Source organism: Sander lucioperca, chromosome 8, assembly GCF_008315115.2.
Source record: "Sander lucioperca isolate FBNREF2018 chromosome 8, SLUC_FBN_1.2, whole genome shotgun sequence".
In the NCBI taxonomy this organism is placed as follows: domain Eukaryota; kingdom Metazoa; phylum Chordata; class Actinopteri; order Perciformes; family Percidae; genus Sander; species Sander lucioperca.
Window position 1 is genome coordinate 38779437 of NC_050180.1, and position 7855 is coordinate 38787291.

The following is a 7855-nucleotide window of genomic DNA, read 5'->3' on the forward strand; positions in this document are numbered from 1 at the left end:
TTGGGGTGTGCTCATAGTGCCTATAGTAGCCTCGAGCCGATGAGGAGAAGGCTTCAGAGGTCTGGTGAGATCACTTCTTTCTCCACTTCCTAACTTTTTTCATTTTCAAATAAGTGACATAATTTAAGGCAATTTATCGCACAACTCCCTCCGAAACCAAAAAAAAAGGCTTTATACAACTTTTTCTACACATGCAGTATCTGAAAACAGATTTTTATGTATAAACCGGTTTTATACAGTTTAGTCAGGAACACTCTCGTCATAGATTTAACCATTTATTGGAACAAATGGAAATACAGTTATACTTGGCGATGAAGGCTCTGTTCTGATGATGCTCCCTGGATCAGCCAAGCTGCATGCTAAGATGACACAGGGAGAACGCTGTTGAGACCTCCCCCGTACACAAGAGTAGGCCCAATCCAAGAACTTTTTTTTCAGACATAGTTATGATGACACCCAAAACCGGAAAGGTGGAGGCTGGGATGGTGGAGGCAATCTTTACCAGCAGCAGTGGTGTGAGGCAGCACTGGAGTAGCAAGAAGCAGAGAGGAATAGGGAGACATTTAAATGGACCGCCTGATGTGAAAATGGCTGATTGGTTGTGACTCACTGGAATGATAATTCAATTAGTGGGCCTTTGACTTCCGTGTCCTGCATGAACTAACGCAGTGCTTAATTCTATAGTATTAACAAAATCACACACAGACACACACATCAGCCACATTTTTGTAATTATTTTACACAAACAAGTGCTCTTTGCAAAATTCTTTTGAGAGTTTAAATGAAAATAAGCTTGTCCCTCACTGAACGTAAAAGTTGTCGAACTGTAGAAGGTACAAAAGAGGGGATGACAAACTGTGTTAAGAGATGTGAACTGTTTGTATGTGTTTTGTGAAGCAGATAAGATGCAGTTTTTACTGTACTAACCCTCAACACCAGTTGTATTTTATTTACTTTTACATTTTCTCAAAAAGAATACACTAAGTCCCACACAAAGATAAAACCTTTCCTTACAAGCGTTTGATTAATGAGGCCCATTGGTTTAGATCCAGAGATCACAGCTGCCTTCGTGATACTGTAAGTAGCCGGAGCCCTCCCTTTTCACCACGAGGCCAGGTTTCCTTATTTAACAAACTTGGCATTCGCCTCAAGACACGTCGGAGGAGATGGGGGTCAGGTCAGTCTCGTCCCAAAACAAACAAACTCTCCTGACACCTCTGACCTCTCATCTCAAACGGTCATGAGATGCTCAGACACCTGCGATGCACTCCCATGACTCTTGTATAACCGCTGTATCATTGATTAGCATCAATTTTGTAACAGCCCATCTTTGACTCACAAAGCTGTGATCAACCTGGGAAATGCGGAGGAGGGGGAAAAGACAACTTTGGTTTCATAAAACTCAGAATTACAGTATATGAATATGAAGATTTAAGGGACCGTTCGGTATTTATGGAATGGACCACCGGAGGAAAATAGGGGAGGGTTATGTCTTTTTATTCTTTGTTGAAATGGAGTTTTGGATAAGGGACTGTTCAATATTTATTTCAGGGGCCACCGGAGGAGTTTTAGGATCTTTAATCAAAAAAGACCTGACCCTCCCTTCACCAGCAATACATTTTGGATATGGAAAAAAAGGGATGACCCTCCCCAACAATTTATTGATGCATTCTGTACTATTATGATGTTTACAGTAATTGTTCAGCCCTGCAGAGTGTGCTGTAATGACCTGCAAACATTTTCCAGCAGATTATACTCCATAGTATTCACCCTCTTTGCGTCCCTCTAATTTTTTACTCTCTGTCTGTTCGGCTTGTAAAAAACGTCAGTTCACAGTAACCAACATCTACACGACCTGATACGCACCCAGCTTCATTGGCACGTTCTTCTTTATTTTGGAAGCTGCAGTATGTCAGGTCTAATCAAGTCAAGTAGAGCTTTATTGTCAGACATCCACATATACTTAAACAGTGGGGAGACGTATTGTTTCATTCAGTGGTGCAGCAATAACAAAAATTAGATAGCAACGTAGTGCAATTAACTACTTGAAGCGCACAATGTGCAAAACAAGCAAGTTGGGGACAAAAAGGTTGGGGCATGTTGTGGTTATACAAGTAGCTAAGGTGAGGGTAGGTCTGCAGGGAATTAATGTAAGTCAATGCAATGTCCTCCTAAGACTGTGTAAGTGTGTCTTTGTGATGAAATACGTGCTGACAACATTTAAACTTGGTAACCCTTTACACACATGCAGACATGTACACACAGACATAGACAGCCAGAAAGACATTAAAGCCACTTCACAGGTTGTCAGCACGTATCAGTTCATCCCCCATCATGACTTTGTTATTTGTGAGAGCTATCTATCTATCTATCTATCTATCTATCTATCTATCTATCTATCTATCTATCTATCTATCTACCTATCTATCTATCTATCTATCTATCTATCTATCTATCTATCTATTTAAACAAGTAAACAACACGTTTTGTAGAGTGACAGTAATTTGGCTTTAGCCTCCTTAACAGTACACATTGTCCCTAATCTATGAGTTGGGTTGTTAACAAATCCCAATCCCTTATTGATTAGTTTACCCAGTGCTCTGACTGATTTACGGCTTTTGAAAATCAGTATCCATCCAACAACAATACTATAATACACTGTATGTATAAACTGTTCAAATACATGTTGTTGTTTTTTTCCCTTTGGGGGATGACACGCAGCAAAGGGCTGCAGGTCAGATTCGAACCCGGGCCGCTGCAAAGGCCTCAGCCTACATGGGGTGCACACTCTTACTGGGTGAGCTAGAGGTCGCCCCGTTCAAATACATGTTTACAAAGTACAAAGTACGTACCTCCGCTCACTTCCAAAAGGGTTGATTTGGTCAGATTTTACACTGGTGGGCGGGAAGTAAAGCATTTTTGCCTTCATTTAACTGATACATTTGAAGTTAATTATGGGGATATGTTTCATAGTTTGACCTCAATTCTATGGTAAACTGTGAAGCTACATTTCATGTTTTAGCCTAACTTTCACAGGTAATTATAGGTGTACATTTCACAGTTTAACCCAAATACTGCAGTTACAGTAATAACAGGGATACATTTCATAATTTGCTTTAACAAGAAGAATATCTACTCAGAGGTCCTCAAATGGCCTCCTGGGCATACAAGTTACAACTATTACAAGAGAGAGAGAATACCACAACTGTACTGTACTGTAGAGCCCTGGAGGCAAGCATTAGACTGAACGTTAAAGGCTTGACACGTGAGAAAAATGTCAAGGGCTAAAGTAATATTACAACCCTGACAGATTGACAGTGCCTCGTGTCTCAGATTCTGGTCAGAGCAAGTGACTTTTCTGCACCAGTGCAGTGGTATCCCTTGTCCAAATAGTGATTGAAAAAATTATTCATCTTGGATAATGAAAAAATAAGATTTAATCATCCTAAAAAAGATATTATGACTTTTGAATTTCTATTTTTTGCAGTAGTAAAAGTGTGTAACTTCTTTGCAGAATACTTGATGCTTTCTCTATCTCATTAAGCATGTGTGACATGTATTATTTTTTTAACAAGAAGTCTTGGACAGTTTGCAACTGAGCAGCTACTACCGAACTGTTCCCAATTTACTTTCCCTGCATAGATTTTCCCAGCTAGTCTGGGGATTTGAATTGCTCAGAGGGCCGTTTCAGTAACCTCTTGGACTACTGTTTCCAAACTAGGACTCCCAGGGGCCCCTGAGAGCTTTTCATGGAGTAGCATGATTTCAATTTAACTAATTAATGCAGGAAATTGTCAAACAGTGGCTGTTTCAAGAGGTCACATTTCTACAGAGACTATCACATTATGCTTTACATGCCCTAAATGTTCTCAGATAAGGATTTTAGGGGATCCACCTGACCGACATTTTAGCAACAAACGTGTGTGAATGTTTGCTATGTTTGCTGTAGGCTCCGCATTACTATTTAAGAGTAAAAACGCATGGCAGTTGGCAACCGGTGCTCTAGTAACAGATGGACTTCAGTGCTTCAGTGTGTTGACTGCTCAGCCAGGAGAGCTTTTTGGCTAGCATCTCCAACACACTACTGTCATGTGCTGGCAACCAGGAACAACTGTTGTCCACTAAACCAACCAGAAAATTCAAGACACCGTCTTTGTAAATGTGTCGGAGACATCCCCGTGTTTTTACAACAATCCGTAGAAGGCTACCACATTCTTCTAGGAAAAAAAAGACTGTTGCACTCTGGCTTCATTTCCAAGATGAATTGTGTAAAAAATTCTGTCAAATTGAAAAACACCAGAACTTGGCATCTGGTATTAAAGACATACAGATTGTTGATATAATTGTACTGAATTCCCACAAGGAATCATATTTTGTAGAAGATAGTGTTGCTCTGGGTCTCCATTAAATCCATTTAAACTGGTGTGAATTCAAGTTGTCTGCAGCTGCAGCCCAATGGCCGGATAAACCTGTAAGAGGACCCCGTGGCAAAGGTTTACTGTTAGTCCCATACTAACCCCCGACCCTACAGTACCTGTGCATTTTGTTTACGTAGCCTTGTAGCCTCCAAGTTCCCATTGAATACAGTGTCTGCAGCTATAGTACATTATTTGCCCAGGCACCCAGATAGCAACCAGTACTGCAGTGGCTAGAATAATACTACCTCGTAACAGGTTTCCTGTGTGTCAGTTAGTTTGTGGTAAATTGGTTAAACACAACTTTATTTAGGAACACACACCAAGTATGCACAATGTAAGTTTAAATAGATTTTGATACAGGGCCCCTTTACAAAACAGGGCCACAAAGCTAATAATGCACCATATTGAACTTTATTTCTGCAAATTCTAAAACAGATTGAAATTGGTCAGGTTGCAAAAACCTACTGACATGCAGTGAGCCCGGGACATTAAGTGTGTGGTTTGTATTGTCAACTTGTATTTCCAGTCTTCCCTCACTTTATCACAAAACCAATCAAAAGCATGCACCAGAATTCTGCTGCATGGACAAACATCCAGCTTGCTTTGTTCAAGAGCATCAGGGTGCATCCCCCCAAGTCTCTGTCCAGGCAGGAAGATGAAAGACGATGTGGAGCTGTGGCACATCCTTGTCCAATGAGCTCATCCAAACACAGACACAACTCATTCAGTAGAGGGGCTTGGAGGACAGAGGGAGAGAGTGTAACAGGAGGAGGATGAGGAAGAGAAGTATTTGTTTTTGGATAACAGGGTTGGAGCATCCACTAAAAAGGAGGAGGAGATGGAAAATGGCAGCAGGGCCTGGACATTCAGCACCTGGTTGGTTTTCGTGGCCATGCCGATGTCCCGTGGTGAGCAGGGGTTTTTGGTTGTGTAAATGGAATCATGAGAAGCAGCCAACCACAGCAATGATTAGTCATGGAGTGAAATTACAACCATTCTACATTTTAATGGGATGTCTTTTAATACATAATTATTTATTAGTTTGTTCATATGTTGTATGTCATAATAATCTGGATCTGCAAAGTAACTAATATTGTCAAATTAATGTAGTGCAGTAAAAAGTGTAATTTTGGCTAAGTATTAAGTTACATAAAATGGAAATTCTCAAGTAAATTACATGTACCTCAAAAAGTACAGTATGAATTAATGTCCTTAGTTACATTCCAACACTGGTTCTCAATGTGTTGTCAATAAAAGGATGCCACTACTAATTACTCATTACTTTCCTAAAACAGCAATGCCAATACTGTACATCAGCCATTTCTTAATGAGGAAAGTGCATGTAATCTAATTACTTTGCTTTTGTGTATTTTCAAGAGTTGTGCTATCTTGCTCAGAGGCTGATTGAATGGATTTCTTTCACTATGCAGTCCTTCTGCATCTCTGATCTGTTCTTTCCTGCCACAGAGAACATGTTTTCTTATAGACTGTTTTCACGACGTGTCATCAGAGCGTCATCAGACCTGAAGTCGCCATGTTGGAGGTACTCCGCATCACAACAAAGCACAGGCACTGAAGTAGATCCCGAACAGCATCAAGGAAAATGGTTAATTGTTGCTGTGTTTTAGGTTGTACCAATAGGTCAGACGGAGAAAAACATTTGGAATATTATCGACTTCCAAAAGTTATTAAAAACCAGGGAGAGGAATGCCAGAAGTTATCAGAGGGAAGCTAGGCGCTTGTGGTTGGCAAAGCTCAACCAGGATCTATGAGGGAAAACTCTGTCTTGTTCGGTCTTTGAAATGAAAAAAATAACTATTGCAAGTCACTTGGCTAAACCTTGAGTATCGCAATGATATCATACAGTTAAGGTTAGGTTGATTAAAGACGTTATTGCATTACTTACTCAGGCCTTCACAACATAATGGTCGTTAATGACTTGGTACTGCGTCTCCCTCACCCATCCACACACTATCTGGTTATAAGTCTCCAAACTTTTGTAGGATTTAAGGTCTTCCGCTGTGTATGGGCTCGGCGAGAAAATTAGGTAGTTGACTATATCGGGATATGCAACTGAAGGAAGAATCACCGGGTCACCATGGATCCAAGAAGAGGGAGCCAACTTGTAGGGATCTGCACCACCAGTAAACTGTAATTTCTCAAAATATCGCGCCTTTTTCTGTGGTCCAAGTCCTTCCATGCCTTTGTATCTTGGACGCGTTTTGATGAGCTTTTCTAATGTTTAGACATAAAGTATTAAAATATCCAAAGTGCACAATACTCCATTACTCCATTCAGTTGTTTACACCGAGTGCCTCCAATATGGCCGCGCATCCAGGTTACCGCCCAGAACGTGACGTCGGTGAAAACCCTCTATAAAGGAGGTAAGAGTGCACTTATTTTACTGCTGTGTGTGTCCACTTGACTGGATCCGCAAACTCATTCTGACAGTGAAGCAGCAAAAGGCAAAGACACGGTTTTCTTGACAAAATATTGACTGAATTTAATTGAAGATATGTTAGCATAATTGTGTTAAAGTTTTATGTTCATCACACACACACATAGCTTTGAGCAGGCTGTAATGTAGTTACAGAAAATTTAACTACAACACTACTCTGTTTCTGGAAAAATTAATATGATCACAGCACGTGTTACACTTTACTCCCATCACTGATAAAAACATAAACGCACTACACAGGCAATTTAGACTCTCACACAGAAAGATTAAGAGGTAAATTGATTTGAACCAGCAACCTTTTTGCTTTGAGGCAACAGTACTAATCACTGAGCTTCTGGCCACCTGGTGAGGATGATGTAAGTTACTTTCCTTTTTAATCATTTTTACTATGATGTGAAAACAATCCACAACAATCCATCTTCCCTCGAGTGAAATGGAGGCCAAGGAGCTCTGCCAAGGGAAACACATTTTTTAAGAAAAACAGTTTTGTCTGCCAACTGACTACACCAGGCAGGCAGCCACCCATATTTTTAGCTGTGTTGTTTGTGTACTGATCAGCTACTCTGGCGTTTAGTTCTCTTTTTTATTCTTTTATTAATTTAGCAAAAAATGTCAACTAAAAATTGGAAGTAATGCAGAGGAAAGGGAAGAGATATTTGGGTTTCATACTGTACAGCTGTTTATTTACATATTTGTGATATACTGTATGTTTCAGAATTGTTATTGTACATTTTTCTCTTTTCTATTCATGATTCTTGACTTTTGAAGTGCTTGTTTTTTTACTTTTCTCTTACTATGTTTACTGTTATGCCTCTACCTAAATAATGTAAAACAATATTAACAATGTCAAAGATATATCAAGATTATCTGTTATTTTAAACACAATTATCAACTAGTGTGCCTGCCCCGCTCTATGGGTGTAGTATTATGTAACTTTGGCTGCTGCAGAGTTAGATAACCATTTAAAAGACTGTGAGTG